Source organism: Echinops telfairi, unplaced genomic scaffold (assembly GCF_000313985.2).
Source record: "Echinops telfairi isolate 266 unplaced genomic scaffold, ASM31398v2 ScPeMD7_7457;HRSCAF=8495, whole genome shotgun sequence".
NCBI classification, from domain to species: Eukaryota; Metazoa; Chordata; class Mammalia; order Afrosoricida; family Tenrecidae; genus Echinops; species Echinops telfairi.
The window spans coordinates 1,355,121-1,371,272 of record NW_022111357.1 but is presented as its reverse complement, the minus strand read 5'-3'; the positions used below and the strand labels follow the sequence as shown (position 1 = coordinate 1,371,272).

The following is a 16,152-nucleotide window of genomic DNA, read 5'->3' as shown; positions in this document are numbered from 1 at the left end:
TCTTTATATCACAGTAAATCTTGACTCTTGTTAACCATAAAAAACATGCCAAGTCCATTAGCTAAATGTATATATACATACGTATTTATTACAGTTATTAGCTTATTCTATGACAATCCAGTAGATATGACGATATGTTCTCAGCAATTCAACTTATATAGATTTTTCCAGGCTAAGATAGAAGACTAACTGATGGTAGTGGGTAGAGTATGGATGTTTTAAACTGCCAATTAGAGTCTTCCCATATTAGAGCCTTCCCAAAGCAGCTCTGTGGTCTAGTGGTTATGAGTTGGGCTGCTATCCACAAAATCCAAAGTTCAAAACCACCAGCATCTCTGAGGAAGAAAGAAGGATTTTCAACTCCCAAAAATAGTCACAGTCTCGGAAACTAACAAGGGCAACTTTATCCTTTTCTTATAAGATTGCTATGTGTTAACATCCACTGAATGGCAGTGAGTTTGAATGATGATAGAAACAAATGAATATTGAGTACACAACATGTTGTCTAGCCTTTAAATGTAGAAGTACATCAGCTACTAGGGAGTTTGTTCTTTCTGGTAATTTGGAAAAGTTGATGAAATTTGGGCTGTTTTTCCACTTTGCACAATAGCTTTTCAGCCCTGGCAGGACATTTCTCCTGGGTGCAGCGTTTTGTTGTTGTAGTAAAATATGAACCACATGAAATTGTCTTTATGTCCATTTTCAAATTTGTTGTTTGATCTCATGTTTGGTAAAGTGGAGGGACAATGAAGAAGAGCAAGGCCCTCAGCATGATGGATGGACACAGTGGCTGCATCAATGGGTTCAGGCATGGGAACAACTGTGAGGCTGGTGCAGGGCTTCGTTCTGTTGTGTATAGGGTTGCTGTGGGCTGGAGCCAATTCAATGGCACCTAACAACAACAACAACAGCAATGAATTGATAAGTTAGGAAAAATATTCAGAAGGTACAAAAGAAATAAAATTTGGAACAAACCCATGCCCTGAAGCCAATTTTGAAGTTAAGGAAATATTTGTCAAATAAAGTGACTTTGTGCCTCATCTGTGTGATCTCACAATATAAGAATTTCCCACAATTGATGAAAAACACTATCACATAACTCCAGAAAATCAAATGAATACCAAATAGGGCAAATATACACTTAGTTGCATCTTCGTGAGAATATAGAACACCAATGACAAAGAGAATTTTTCACAAACAGAAAGAAAAGTTAAGACAAGACTCACAGAAGACGTCACAGGCACCACTGGAAGACAAAAGACATAAATAACACCTTCATTGTGTTGGAGAGAAAATAATTGGCAACCTCGATTTTTAGCCATCAAAAATATCCCTCAAGAACATAAATAAATTATTCTATTTTCAAACATTGTATATAGCTCAAGAGACAATCAAGGGAATACTGCACAATTTAAAATTGGAAAGGTGTCCATCAGGTTGTGTCCTAACATCATACATATTCCATCTGTCTGCTGAGAAATAATCAGAAAAGCTGGATTATATGAAAAAGAATGAGGCCTCATGACTGGAAGAAGGCTTATTAACAATCTGCTATATGCAGATGACACAACCTTGCTTACTGAAAGTGAAGAGGACTTGAAGCACTTGCTGATGAAAACCAAAGACCGCAATCTCCAGTATAGATTACAATTCAATGTAAAGAAAACCAAAATCCTCAGAACTGGACCAATAGATAACATCATGACAAATGGAGCAAAGGTTGAAGTTGTCAAGGATTTCATCTGGCTATGATCCACAATCAATGCTCATGGAAGCATTAGTCAAGAGATCAAATGATGCATTGTATTATTTGCATTATATGCATTGCATTTAAAGACCTCTTTAAACATGTTGGAAAGCAAGCATATTACTTTGAGGACTAAAGTGGGCCTGACCCAAGCCATAGTATTTTCAATTGCCTCATATGCATGTAAAAGTGGGACTTTTAATAAAGAAGACCAATAAAAATTGATGCATTTGAACTATGGTGTTGGCGAAGAATATTGAAAGTACTGCCAAAAGAACAAACATCTGTCTTGTAAGAAATACAGCCAGAGCACTTCTTAGAAGCAAAAATGGAGAGGCTTCATCTCACTTACTTTGGACATGTTATCAGGAGAGACCAGTACTGGGAGGAGGACATCATGCTTAGTAAAATGGAGGGGAAGAGAAAAAGAAGAAGGCACTGGATAAGATGGATTGAGGATGGCACAAGACCCGGTGGTGTTTCATTCTGTTGCACACAGGTTCACCATGAGTCAAAACCAACTCAAAGGCCCCTAACAACAATAACAACATTTTTCAAACCTATAAAAACAGGTATTTTTTACCAGTAGACCTATGTTAAAAGATATTCAGTCAGAAAATAATAAATTAAAAAACCACAACTAGTCGAGTTCCTAGACTTCACAAGCACCAATTAATATGTCAGGATACCCTTTAAGAATAAGAGAATTTCATTATAAAATATTCAATTCAACAGAAGGAAAAATTATTTTAAACACAAATGTACCTAATGATGGAGGGTCAAAGTATGTATAACAACAACAACAGCAGCAGCAACAAAAAATAACAACAGACCGACCCACAATTAGAAATATGAAAATCCATAATCAAAGTAGGAGATTTCAGTTCATTTTCATCAGTAAATGATTGATCAAACAGAGTAAAGATATAAGAGATTTGGGCAACATAGTTGCATGATTTCATGGATTTATACAAAGCACTACATCTAGCAATGATACAACCCATAGTCTATTACAAAAATTGATCAAACCCTACACCTTATAATAAATCCCAACAAATTTAACTGATTTAACTATTTGCCAAGCATAATGCGGTTAAGTTAAAGCTAATAAAAAAGTAACAAAACTCAGAGATTTGAGGATGAAGCAATGTAGTTATAAATAAATCATGAGTAAAAGGATAAACCATAATGGAAAAACAAAATATTTAGAACCAAATGTTATAAAAATAGAATATATCAAAAAATGTATGATGCAGATAATGTGGTACTTACAGGAATATGTACAACATAAAACACTCATATTAAGGGGGAAAGGGCTTAGAAATCAATAGGCCAGTCATCCCATTTAAGAAATTTAAGAAAAGAGCAGTATACTAAACCTAAGTAAATTAGAATGGAGAAAATAATAATAATTAGCACAGGAATTAAGTTAGAAAACAAATAAACAATATAAAGAACCACATAGTTAACAATTGGTTCTTTAAAGAACTAGTGACATTGATTAAATCCTGAAAAGACTACTCAACAGGAAAAAATATATATAGCAAAATAGCATGACAATGAACCGGAGACATAACCACAAATGCCATGGAGATTAAAACAGATGGACAATAAAATAAATAAAATGGACATGCTATAACTTAGCTAGATTGACCCAAGGCAAAAGTTAAGACCTGAATATCTGAACTATTGAAGAAATGGAATCAGAGGTTACAGACCTTCAGGAAGGAAATAATTTCAGCCTTACATAATTCTTCTTCAGAAATGATACAGAGGAAATATTCTACAGTCCACTTTACAAGTCCAGCATAACCTTGATACAAAAGCCTGACAAGGACTGTATGAAATATAGAAGTTACAGTCCAGAAAACTCTAAATAAAATACTATGAAAATGAATCTAGAAATGTATTAAAAGAAGTACCATGTCAAGTTAGAGATATTCTAGGAAAGCAAGATTAATTCAACACTGGAGAATCAGTTTACTAGACATCAACAAATTAAAGGAAGAAAAAAAAAAGAATGCCTTCCCAATAAATGCAGAAAATGTCATTTATAAAAATTCCATTTATAATTTAAAATATTATGTTAAGGCACTTTTTACAGGCACTTCCTTACTCTGCTAAAGGATATCAAACATATAAGGAATATCGTTCTCAAGGGAGACAGTGAACAAGAAAGGCAAACTCTAACACTTTCAGAAAACCGTGCAAGAGACAATTTTATAACTTTGTCTTAAGGAAGGATGTCTTTGAAATGGCACAAGACATTTCATGAAAAAGGAAAGACTGATAAATTTTATCACTTTAAAATTAAGAACTTCTGTTTATGTCAAAGGCACAAAAAGAGTGAGATAATGCTATAAATTTGGGGAGGGCATTTGCAACATTTAAAGATGATTAGTCTGCAGCATAAAGAAATTCTAGACATCAAAACTTTAAATACAAACTACATATTTTTAAAATAAATGAGCAAAATATCTGAAGAAGCACCTTGACAAAAAGAAAATCCAAAAAGCCAGCAAGCATATGAAAAGACGCTGAACCTCTTTTGTATCAAATTTATACAAATTAAAACCAAATGAGATACAGCTACACGCTCACAAGATTAGTCAAATAGCTAACAATTTTCAACAGGTTCTGCAGCAATGATAACAACTATACACCACAGCTGGGTATAGAAATTGCTTAAACATTGGCATTATTCGAGTAATGTTAAAGATGTTCATAACCTGTGGTCCAGTAATTCTCCAAGTATTGCCCATGTAAACTCATATATAGGCTCATCAGAAGATTTGATCAAGTATGCTCACAGCAGCATTGTTTATAACTGAACAACAGTGAAAATCAGTATTTATTAACAATCAAATAGATACATAAGCTGCAATATTACTAAGGCATATTACAGTTCAGCACAATGAAAAAAAATTCAGTTACCTGCAACATAAATTAATCTAGGCACAAAACATGTCAGAGCCAGTTGGCGTAGGAAGGACCACTCAGAAGAGACCCCAATCACAGTGCTAGAATTGAGTATCAGCACCCCCTAAAGTGTCAGCTGTAATCCTTTCAAGAAGTAGGGTAGCAAAGGACCTGAAGAACTATCACAGCAACACTCAAGCGGCTCAAGAGAGCAGCAACTTAATAATTGATAAAGAAATATTTCAGCTGCTTACAAACCAGTTCAACCTTGTGTGCATGTTATAATTACCAGCAGAAGAATTAATCCCCAACCAAACTCATTGCCTTTGAGTCGACTCCAACTCATAGTGAACCTATAGGACAAGGTAGAACTGCCCCCATAAGATGTCCAAGGCTGTACTATTTATGGAAAGGAGCCCTAGTGGTGCTGTCCAGTAAGCACTGGACAGCTTGTAGCAAGGTAGAAGTTTCAAACCCACCAGCTGCTCCGTAAGAGAAAGATGAGGCTTAAGATGAGGTTCTCTGCTCCCTTAATTCACAGGGTCTCTATGAGTTGGAACACAATCAATGGCAATGAGAAGTCTGGGTTTTTTAATTTTTTACAGAAAGGAACCCTGGTGCTGCAATAGTTAAGTACTTGATTGCTAAAGGAAAGGCCCACGTTTCAAACCCAACAGCCACTCCACAGCAGAAGGACTGTGCAATTTGCTTATGTTCAGATTTACAGCCTTGAAAACCTTTAGCACAGTCGTTGCTATGAGTCCAATGGACTCCGTGACTGTGAGTTTGATTTGGATTTTAATCCTTAAGGAAGCAGAGCACCACATCTTTCTCCCGAGGAGTGATTGGTGGGTTGGAATGGCAGAATTTTAGGTTAGCAGCTGAGTGCTTAACTATTGTGCCACCAAAGCTCCAGAAGAATTCAAATAGTGTGATTCCCCTACTATGGTATTGCACAAGCATGCACAATTAAACAATATGTATTGTGTAGAAATATAAATATGGGGGAAAGGTAGAACTTTCCAGAAAATATGGTTATCCATTTCTGATAACCAGGAGATGGATTAGTATGGAGAAAAGACTACTAGGGGCTTCAAAGTCATAGTTTAAACACACTAGACATTTCTTAAATTGGCAGGTGAATACATCGGTATTGGTTTTATTGTTATTCTTTATACTTTTACACACACGTATAAGTGTGCCTTTGTATGTAGTGACGATGTCCTTTAAATGATTTTTAAAGGTCATAAAAGCTCATAAGAAACTCTCATATCAACTTGTTATGGTTCCTATATTTTCTAGTTGCTTGGCAAAGATGATCTCCTCAATTGTAAGTGGTGGAGCTCTTAAACCCACTTTAAAAACCTTAAGAGTTTCTCTCCAAATTTGCACTTGAAACATACATGCCAGCATCAGTCCAATATGGTACAGGCTCCACATTGCCTTCTGCTCAAGCTCCTTTAGTTAATATATTCAGCATCATAGTCTCTCTCTCTCATCTCCTGGAATATTCTCAAACTTTGAAATCTTTAAAATGAGGACATGGAGCAAATTACTACATTCTACTTCCCTTGCCTAGATTTCACTGGCGGTGCTACTGTCACCATGTTCAGTTTTCTGCTATTCTCTTCAGCTATGTGATGTCTCAATCCCCCTCATCGAGATTTGCTGACATTCAGGGAAAATTTCTAAAAATATATTAAGTTTGCATTGAGTGTCAAGGGAGGAGAGGGTTGCACACATGTGAAAATCTTCACATTTGTACTTCAAAAGAAGGACAACTTGCCATGTGGCATGACTATTAGGGGTTGTTCACAGTTAATGGAAAATGTGAGTGTGGAATTTTGAAGTACAAATGTGAACTGTATGTTGCAAAGCTAAAGTGCAAGATCAAGTCATTTAGCTAGAGGAGCCTTGTCACCCAGACAATATCACCATCCCAACATGCCACCAGGCAATAGAAATGTATGCTCCTGAAATGAAAGAAACTTTACTTCCTTGAGTGCCAGCTGAAAGGACCAATGATGGGTAGCCTGTGACTGAGCACAGGGACCTCTCCTCTCTGGACTGAAACTTAGGTCGAAGGGAAACCAAGTAGCTTATGCAAACAAGTCTGTATCTGCAAATCTGGAGATTTGCCAAAGGCTTGGAGGTATCCACTGAGAATACCAACGGTCTGATATACTGAATCTTGATTGATGAAGTTTTCAAACATCTCCTTCTATTGAAATTAAATCAGCTCAGTTTTATCAGGGCTTCTCTGATCTTAAGATATCTTGAGTATCTAATGCTAAGTCTGAAAGTTCAAGGAATGACTGAACAGACTCACTTTGGTGATGAACTCAACAGAGAATATGTGTTTAAAAAGCTGCTTTTGACCAGGATGGTTATGGAGAATAAGTTAATAGATAGGTAACTAGATAAATGAATAATTAGACAGACAAACAAAAGAAATGCTGCTTTTCTCCCCAGACCCCCATCATCTCTTCTATTATTTATCAATCAAGCGAACGAGTACTCATTTTGTGAAACGTGACCCTGAGCCCCAATTCAAGTGTCCATGGTTGCTCACAGAGTTCCCCAAGATTCCTGAGATTCCAAAGGGCATAAGCAACTTCTCTATGATACTAATTGTCTGGTTTCTCCCTGGCTCCATTCCCTGAATCTGGGGGAATGCACAGTGATATGGGAAGCCCCACTGTTCCTCTTTTTCTGCAAGAATCCCAACTGTACCTAGGATTCTGTAATGAATTGCCCTCTGCTTAGCAAGATGGCAGGAGTCACAGCAACCTCTCATGGCTTCCATCATGTTGCTTCCACAGCCCTGGCTCCTGGCTCCCCACCCCATGTTTCTATAGGTGACCCTCTTAGAGGGGCTACCTCTGGAGTGTGTTATTCAATCATGTCTCACTTCAACCATTGTCTCCATCTAATTACATTAGTAACCCTTTACTTAGACCCATAGGAGCATTTCTGATTATACTCCATGATCTATAACTGTGGACAGTTTCTTTCATCAAGTTCAAGGATTTCTCAAAAAAAAACTGAGCAAGACCTGACCTATTACTTTTCATCTGTCACTGTCATTGAGCTGATGTGGACTCACAGGGACCCTGTAGGGCAAAGTAAAACTGCCCCTGTGAGTTCCCGGGACTGACTGTAGTTCTCTATAGGAGTAGAAAGCCCCATCTTTCTCCCATGGTGGGAGAACTGGTGGTTTTGAACTGCTGACTTTGCAGATTGCAGCCCAACATGAAACCACTACGCTGCCACCAGGGCTCCTTTATTTTTCAACAGAGCTTCACATTTTCCACATAGGCATTGAATTCTAAAATGCCCTTTAAACTTTCTCGGCATGCATTTTCCTCTACTCTTGTTTTTCCTGTTGCCTTTGTGTGGAGTCGATTATAACTGAGCACAACAGCAGAAGGTCAGGCCAAACTTAGCATGGCTGTGTAACTCCAACATGCTTCCAGTGTTCAGCCCAAGGTCTAAGTGAGTAAATACCATTGCTTAGCATGAGGTGTTTCCGTGTCACCTTGAACGCGTTTTTTTCTGACTTAAGAACACAGTGCTGACGGTAAGTCCTCAGTTTCTGCACTGACACAAGATCCAGATGCTATTAGGGCCGCCCTCTCCTGCTCCATCCTTTCTAGCATCAGGCCTCTTTGAACACCACCATTTACCAAGCTGGGAGACTCGAGGTGGGTCTTTCTGTTGCAACAAGACAGGTTGAAGTTGGCATCTTTCCTTCTTAATATTTTCTGATGCATTAAATGTTAGAACACAGGCACTACTAATATCAGCACAATAGTTCCCTGTAATATCTTGGCAGAAGCTCATAATGTTCTCAGTTAATTTTAATAGGAGGGCTTTAATAATTGGAATATAATTTTGATCAGTAAACTTGCTGTTCAGAAATTTTGGTGGCATCATTATTCTGGATAACTGATCTCAATAATCGATAATACACAGATAATATTATATAATTGTTGATTATATTATATTTGGTACATTAAATTAATCTGGATAATCAATAATGCATTGATCTGTATTGGAAGATACTCTGGACATGTTGGCAGGAGAGACCAGTCCCTAGAGAAGGACATCGTGTTTGGTAAGTGGAGGGGCAGGGAAAGAGAGGAAGACCCTCAGTGAGGTAGGGTGACACAGTGGCTGCATCAAAGGGCTTGGGCACAGGAACAGTGGTGAGGCTAGCACAAGGCCGTGCGGTGTTTCATTCTGTTGTCCACAGAGTCGCTATGGGTGGGAACTGACTTGATGGCACCTTACAACAACAGCATTATTCTGGGTGGCTGCAGGTTTTCCTGTAAATGTCATGCTACAATAATCATTTGGGGGGTGGGGATAATAATCATTTGGGGGTATGCTTAAAATTCTCACACCTTTTAAAATTACTCACATAAAAATGTCACTGAAGCCGCTCCTTCTATATTGTGGTAAATATACAGGCAACAAGACATTATCCTTTCAACATTCGTCACGTGTATCGTCATTCTTGTAGAGTGGTTGTGCTTGGGCCCCTGTGAGCATCATTGATGCAACAGAGCCTGGAAGTTCCATTGGCTTAGATAGAATCCCATGACTTACACTATGAGGATGGCACAAGGCCGTGCGGTGTTTCATTCTGTGTCCAGAGTCGCTATGGGTTGGAACTGACTTACACAACCCATAGCTTACAGTCATGTGATTACAACTTACACTAACTACTTACATTAAGTAGTTCTAGAATTCTATGCTTTTAATGCTCTGACTTCATTTTTTTTTTTTTTTTAGATTTTTCTGGTTCTTATATTGTGCTTCCTTCTTACTGATGCTTGGTATAAGAACATTAATAACCCTTATACAATACATTGTCAATCTCTTATAACTGGCTAGGAGGATTTGACAAACAACTCAGATTTTTGGAACTTTAGGTATCAGTAAAGAGTTCTGAAAAGCAGTCTAAAATTTTCTCTGATACCCAAAAGATGTGACCTGATCATATTTCAAGGTCTTAGGGTATATCTCTTTTGGCTTTACCTCTTCAGACTGACTGGATAAGTGAAATTATATAAATGTTATTGTGATATTATTCTTAAAAAAAAAGCCCTCAGTGCCATAGCATCGGTTATGACTCATAGTGACCCTGAAGTACAGGGTAGAACTATTCCTGTGGGTTTCAGAGATTGCAACTCTTTCGGACAGTCTTTTTTTTAAATCATTTTATTGGGAGCTCATACCACTTTTATCACAATCCATACATACATCCATTGTGTCAAGCACATTTGTACATTTATTGCCCTCATCATTTTCAAAACACTTTCTTTCTACTTAAGCCCTTGATATCAGCTCCTCATTTCGCCCCCCCTCCTGCTCCACCCTCCTTCCACCACAAACCCTTGATAATTTATAAATTGTTATTATTTTTTCATGTGTTACACTGACCGATGTCTCCCTTCACCCACTTTCCTGTTGTTCATCCTCTAGGGAGGGGGTTATATGTAGATCATTGTAATCTGTTCCTCCTTTCTCCCCCCCACCTTCCCCTTACCGTCCTGGTATAGCGACTCTCATTTTTGGTACTGAGGGGTTTATCTGTCCTGGATTCCCTGTGTTTCCAGCTCTTATCTGTACCTGTGTACATGCTGTGGTCTAGCCAGATTTGTAAGGTAGATTTGGAATCATGATAGTGGGTGGGGCAGGGAAGCATTAAAGAACTAGAGGAAAGTTGAATGTTTCATCGGTGCTATGCTGCACCCTGACTGGCTTGTCTCTTCCTTGGGACCCTTCTGTAAGGGGATGTCCAATTGTCTACAAATGGGCTTTGGGTCTCCACTCTGCACTCCCCCTCATTCACATTGATATGATTTTTTGCTCTGGGTTTTTGATGCCTGACACCTGATCCCATGGACACCTTATGATCACACAGGCTGGTGTGCTTCTTCCATGTGGACTTTGATGCTTCTTAGCTAGATGGCCACTTGTTTATCTTCAAGCCTTTAAGGCCCCAGATGTTATATCTTTTGATAGCTGAGCACCACCAGCCTTCTTCACCACATTTGCTATGTACCCATTTTGTCTTCAGTGATTATGTTTGGAAGGTGAGCATCATGGAATGCCAGGTTAATAGAACAAAGTGTTCTTGCATTGAGGGAATACTTGAGTGGAGGCCCAATGTCCATCTGCTACCTTAATACCAAACCTATAAATATAAGCACATAGATCTATTTCCTGATCGTTATATAAAAATATATTTACATATGTACATGTCTGTATTTAGACCTCTGTAAATGCCCTTTGCCTCTTAGTTCTTTCCTCTATTTCCTTTGACTTTCCTCTTGTCCCACTATCATGTTCAGCCTTCATTCGGATTTCAGTAATTCCTCTCGGTTACATTGCCCTTGATCAAACAAACCCTACCAGGCATTCTACACCCTCCTCGCCACCAATTTTAGATCACTTGTTATTCCCTTGTCCCTGGGTTTAACACCCACTTCCTTACCCCGCCACCCTCTCCCATGTACCCATGGAACCGTTGGTCTGGTTGTTTTCTCCTCCAGATTGTTTATCCCGCCTATCTTATCTAGATAGACATGCAGAGACAATAATAAGCACAAAAACAAGGCAGAGCAATACAAAACAACAAAAGAAAACAAAACAAACAAACAACAACAACAAAAACCAATGACAAAAAAAAAGAAAAGAAAGTCTATAAACATTCCAGGTATGTTTGTTGACCTTTAAGGGTGTTTTTTGGTTGAGTCTGATGGGGTGCCATGCCCTGGCCCCAAATTCTATTTTTTGAATTTTGTTGCTTTGCTCTCCTTGCTGCTCTCTTGCACACCCTTAGTGTTTCACCCCAGTGTGGTATGGTCAGATCGGGCACAATTCCCACACTATGCCTCCAGTATTGTCGCTCGTAGGGATAGAAGTCAGTGAAGAAGAGTAGACAGTCTTATCATACTCCCACAGTTGATGGTTTCGAACTGCTAACTTTGTAGTTAGCAACCTAACGTGTAGTTCATTATGCTACCAGGGTTCCAAAACCAAACAGCACACCCCTGTGGGTTTCTCTCTTTATGGGAGTAGAAAGTCTCATGTTTTCCACAGGGAGTGGCTGGTGTTTCTTAACCGCTGACCTTAGGGTAAGCAGCCCCACACATAACCCACTACACCACCAGGGCTGAATCTAATGCCCATCAATTATAGACCACGTGCTACTTTTCACTCTGTCTCATATTCTTCTCAACTTAGTTCAGTGAGCTTGCTAGGGCTATGATGAGTGTTCCGAATCTACAGATGAAGAACAGATAGGCCAAGGGCTCTGACCAAGTCTAGCTCAGATTGTCAGTGGGGTCACCTATTCATATAGCCTGGGTTTCCCATCCTGCATGCCCAGGGTGTCACTAGATTTGTAAGCATGCTTTGTCTCTTCAGGAAATGAAATAAAGAATAGCATGTCAAGGCAGACTCAGTGGGCAGCATAGAGGGTAGGAAAGGACCCAGAAGACAGCAGGAAACTCACAGAGCAGAGAGAGAAAGACCTGTGAAAAGCTATCCAGTGGTCACTTACCTTTCTTAGTGTTATCACCCAGCTAGTTGGATTCTAGAGTCTGCCAGGACTTAGCACTAAATACTTCTTCTTTCTGCCTGTACCTTTCACGCTAACTGCCTCGATGGCTTACTTGGCAGGAGTCAGAGGAGGGCATACTTCTCCACTGGCACACAAATACAATAGGCAGAAACACTCAGCAAGAGTGCCAGTTGAGCACATATTGTTCCAAGGCCAAAAAGCACGTTAGTGCTAGGCCCTTAGAGCAAGACCACTGGGATATTAAGGGCAAAAACACCCCCCAAAAAACCCAACAACCTTAGCTTTTAAGAGGCGAGACTTCCCTACCAAATTAACAAGTTCACCCAGCAGCCCTGGGCTAAGGCACCAAGGGGTGTGATAGGAAAGGAAAGCCTGTGTAAATAAGTCTGTGCCCTGTGGGTGCTTTAATTAAACAGAGTAGGGAGGAAGGAGAAAAAGCTAAGTGTTACACACACCTCCTACTCCTCCCCACAGATATCTCAGTGGGTCAGCTGTTCTCCTACCTTGAAAAATCCCTATAAATTTTCATGCAAGACTATCAAGGGCCTCCAGCCCCTGCCAGTTATCACAGCTTTAAAGAGGGCATGTCAAATGGTTCAGCCAGCATTGGAAGTTGGCTTTTCAGCTCCACACAACAGCACAACCTAGAGCAAATCTGAAACTTTGGTGTTACAGAAGTGCTTCCCCACACCTAGCACGAAGAACCAAGCCAAATAAGCCCAAACCCACGGCCATCAAGTAGATTGCAACTCATAGTGACCATATAAGGCAGAGTAGACACGCTCCTAGGGTTTCCAAGGCTGTAAATCTTTATAGTAGTAGAAACCCTCATCTTTCTCTCTCAGAGCAGCTGGTGGGCTCAAACTACTGACCATGGGTAGGGTTAGCAGTCCAACTATGCCACCATGGCTCCTGCATAAAGTCTAGCTGGGGTCATGCTAGATTTGGGATTTTTGCTGGGCAGAGTTAGGAACCTGGGATGCTCTGTGGATATGATTCCAACCTCCCCGTGCAGCACCCAAGAGGGGGGAAGTGACTAAGGAAATGCTCAGATAGGTGACACTTGGCTGAAGGTTTGTGGGAAGGTGGTCAGATAAACACCAGCCCAAAGCCAATTGCACACCATGGTCTTTGTCACTGTTCTTCAAGGTCAAGTTACTCTTCTGTCCCATACTCTCCCTTCCCCCAGCACACACACATAATCACATAAAGACATCTCACACAACTGTAGGACCCAACTCCTTCAGTCTAGGGAACACAGAGACCTGGGGCGTGGGGGTGGCAGGTTTGTTGCTTGGGCTTAGAGTCTGATGATTAGTTGGGGTTACATAATCACACGAACAAGGTTTGCTGACTATCCGTGATTGGTGCTGTGCACGGCTCACTCCCTATCCCTGCCCGATCCCACCAACACCCAGAACACAAGCCAATTTTAGCAAAACTGAAGCAGAGGATGAGGCTAGCGGCTCACCCTGCGGTTTCAGCTACAAATGCCAAGGACTTTCAGAAAATCCATAGTGCACCACAGGAAGAGGACCAAGGTGTCGCCAGCTGCCAACAGACCCTTCTGCCTGCAACCACTATTCAGAAGTTCAAGCCAGGGCCCAGCCACAGAAGGAGTGCGTCTACATTCTCCACCAAACCAGCAGCATTTAAGGAAAGGAACCTCGTGCTCAGGGCTCCTCTCCATCAGCCCTCCTGCCCAAGTCTGCCTGTGCTCAGGTGTCTGTACACCCAGGAACGCTCAATTTCTTCCGAGGCCCTTCAACACCAACCAACAGCGCTTTTAATTTTTTTAAATTGTTTATGGTAAACCATTGGGGCATAACTTGGTGGTGGGAAGAATTCCCCAATAAAATGGGAGTTGGATTGGGGGGCGGAGGGCAGGGAATGAGGGGACGATTTTGCCTTAAGAACATTTGTAGGGGGTTAAGATTAAAGGGGTGGAGTGGGGAAGATCTCCCTCCTCTCTTGGCACCCAGCATCACACGAATGTCATTCTCGACCAACCAGGCAACAGACACACCAGTCCAGTCCGCCGGAACAATTCCCAAGCAGTCGCCAGGGAAGCTGAAGAAAATGCAGGTGTTGCGAGGAGGCAATCCGTTTGTCCAACAGCTGAGGCTCATTAGGGAGCCCGGGTGACAGTGCGCCCCTGATGCCAAGCGAGAGGGAGGGAGCCAGCGAGCGAGCAAGCAAGCGGCGCGCACAGGGTTACAGCCCCGCCGCCGCCGCCGCCGCTGCCTCCGGTGATTGACGCGCCGAGGTTACTTGAGGCTCCCGCCGCTCCCCCATCCCCAGGCCGAGCGCGGAGCTCAGCCCACCGAGGGGACCAGAAACCACAGGGCTGCCCAGGCAGGCCCACCACACCGGTCCGAGCCTCTGCAACCCGACACCTGGCCTCCGACAGGCACCAACAAAATGGAATCGCAGCTCGCTCACAGTTCCCTCTCCCCCGTGGCGGCAGCAGGCAAAAACAACAACAGCAACAGTAAATGAAATAAAGCGAAAGGAATCCATCCGCCAAATAAAAATTCAGAGTCCCTACCTTCTGCCTTGGGATGGCAAAGGGGTCCTGTGGTCTCTGACCCACGGATCCAGCCCTTTCTTCATGAATTATTCCGGCCCGGCAGGATTTTGTGCATTTTTTTTCATGAACACCTGTTTCAAGTAAGGGGTAAAGACCTTATTGAAATAATTGTCCTTAAAAAATGACCTGTGCGTGCAGATGTCCATCCAGGTAGGCATGCGTGTTTGTATACACACATATGCACACTGAATATACATGTACATTGAAGCACCAAAACTAGGCAGTTGGATAATAGGAGAGTCGGCGGGTTGTGAGCATGCTCGTTCGCGCCGGGAACAGATCCACCCTCTGTTAGTCCTCTGAATAAATATAAATCACGATCAGAAACCCAAACAGAAGCATCCCTCTTGAATTCCTGCTGCTGAAAAACACGGAATAAATTCAGCCTGCAGACACAGAATCTAATCAGCAGCTGTTTTCAGAATCCAGAGCCAACCCATGCCTCTCTTGTCTTTCCCACTATGAGTCCAGGCCTTTTTTTTTTAAAGGGGTTTTAACCTTTTAAAGATACAGTACACCAATTATCACTTCTGAAGAGCTGTCACTCCCTGCCCAGGATAACAGTCCCTGCTGAAGGCTTGTGTGCAGTGATAATGATTTCATTTATTGATGCCTTAAATTGTTTATATGTGCATATAGAGAGAGAAAGACGGGGAAGGAGGGTGGGGAATGCTGGAGGATACAAGGTGTAAAACCTGGCATACATATTTATTGCCCTGTTGATGAGCGACTCAGTACTAATCAGCATGTTATGTAAACACCAGGATCCTTCACTTCTAAAGCCACATTTTCCTGGGGTCATAGGATGCAGGGGCTCTTGTCCGCACAGGATGTCACCCCTCCCCAGTCACTAACTGCTAACGAAGGAAGCCCACAGAAGTGACAGAAGGAAGTGGAGACCTCTGCCACCCCAGGGTTAACCAAAGCCCCTCTCTTGCACTGTCATGATCTCCTGACTCAGCAACTATGTCTCAAACCTAATGTTCTAATGTTCTATCACATCATTGAAATTATCGTGTAATCTAGGACCAGAGGCTGTTCTTCTCCAATCAGATGCTGTTTCTCTCTGACCATATTGCACTACCTGAACTTTAGTTTTTTTAGATACACACCTCTCCTTCAAGATATTTTTAAAGAGGTTTTGTTTTGGTTTTGGTTTTGGCTTGGTAACTTTTTTTAAAGGGCTAATTTGATCACGGAGGTAGAAGAATTATAATGAAGGGGAAACAACCCTCAGTCCAGACACACACACACGCACACAAATTAATATGCCCCAAAGTCCAACTGCTTTAGCCACCT

General features: G+C 41.2%; 1 protein-coding gene across 1 annotated transcript in view; it reads right to left on the bottom strand.

Moving 5' to 3' along the window:
• HIVEP3 (HIVEP zinc finger 3) overlaps nt 1-15,228 on the bottom strand; it is a 449,179-nt gene extending 433,951 nt beyond the window's left edge. The window contains exon 1 of the mRNA XM_045299139.1: nt 14,812-15,228. The gene's annotated coding sequence lies outside the window, so the exon portion shown is untranslated. The remainder of the gene's footprint in view (nt 1-14,811) is intronic.
• Between the last annotated feature and the right edge of the window lie 924 nt (nt 15,229-16,152).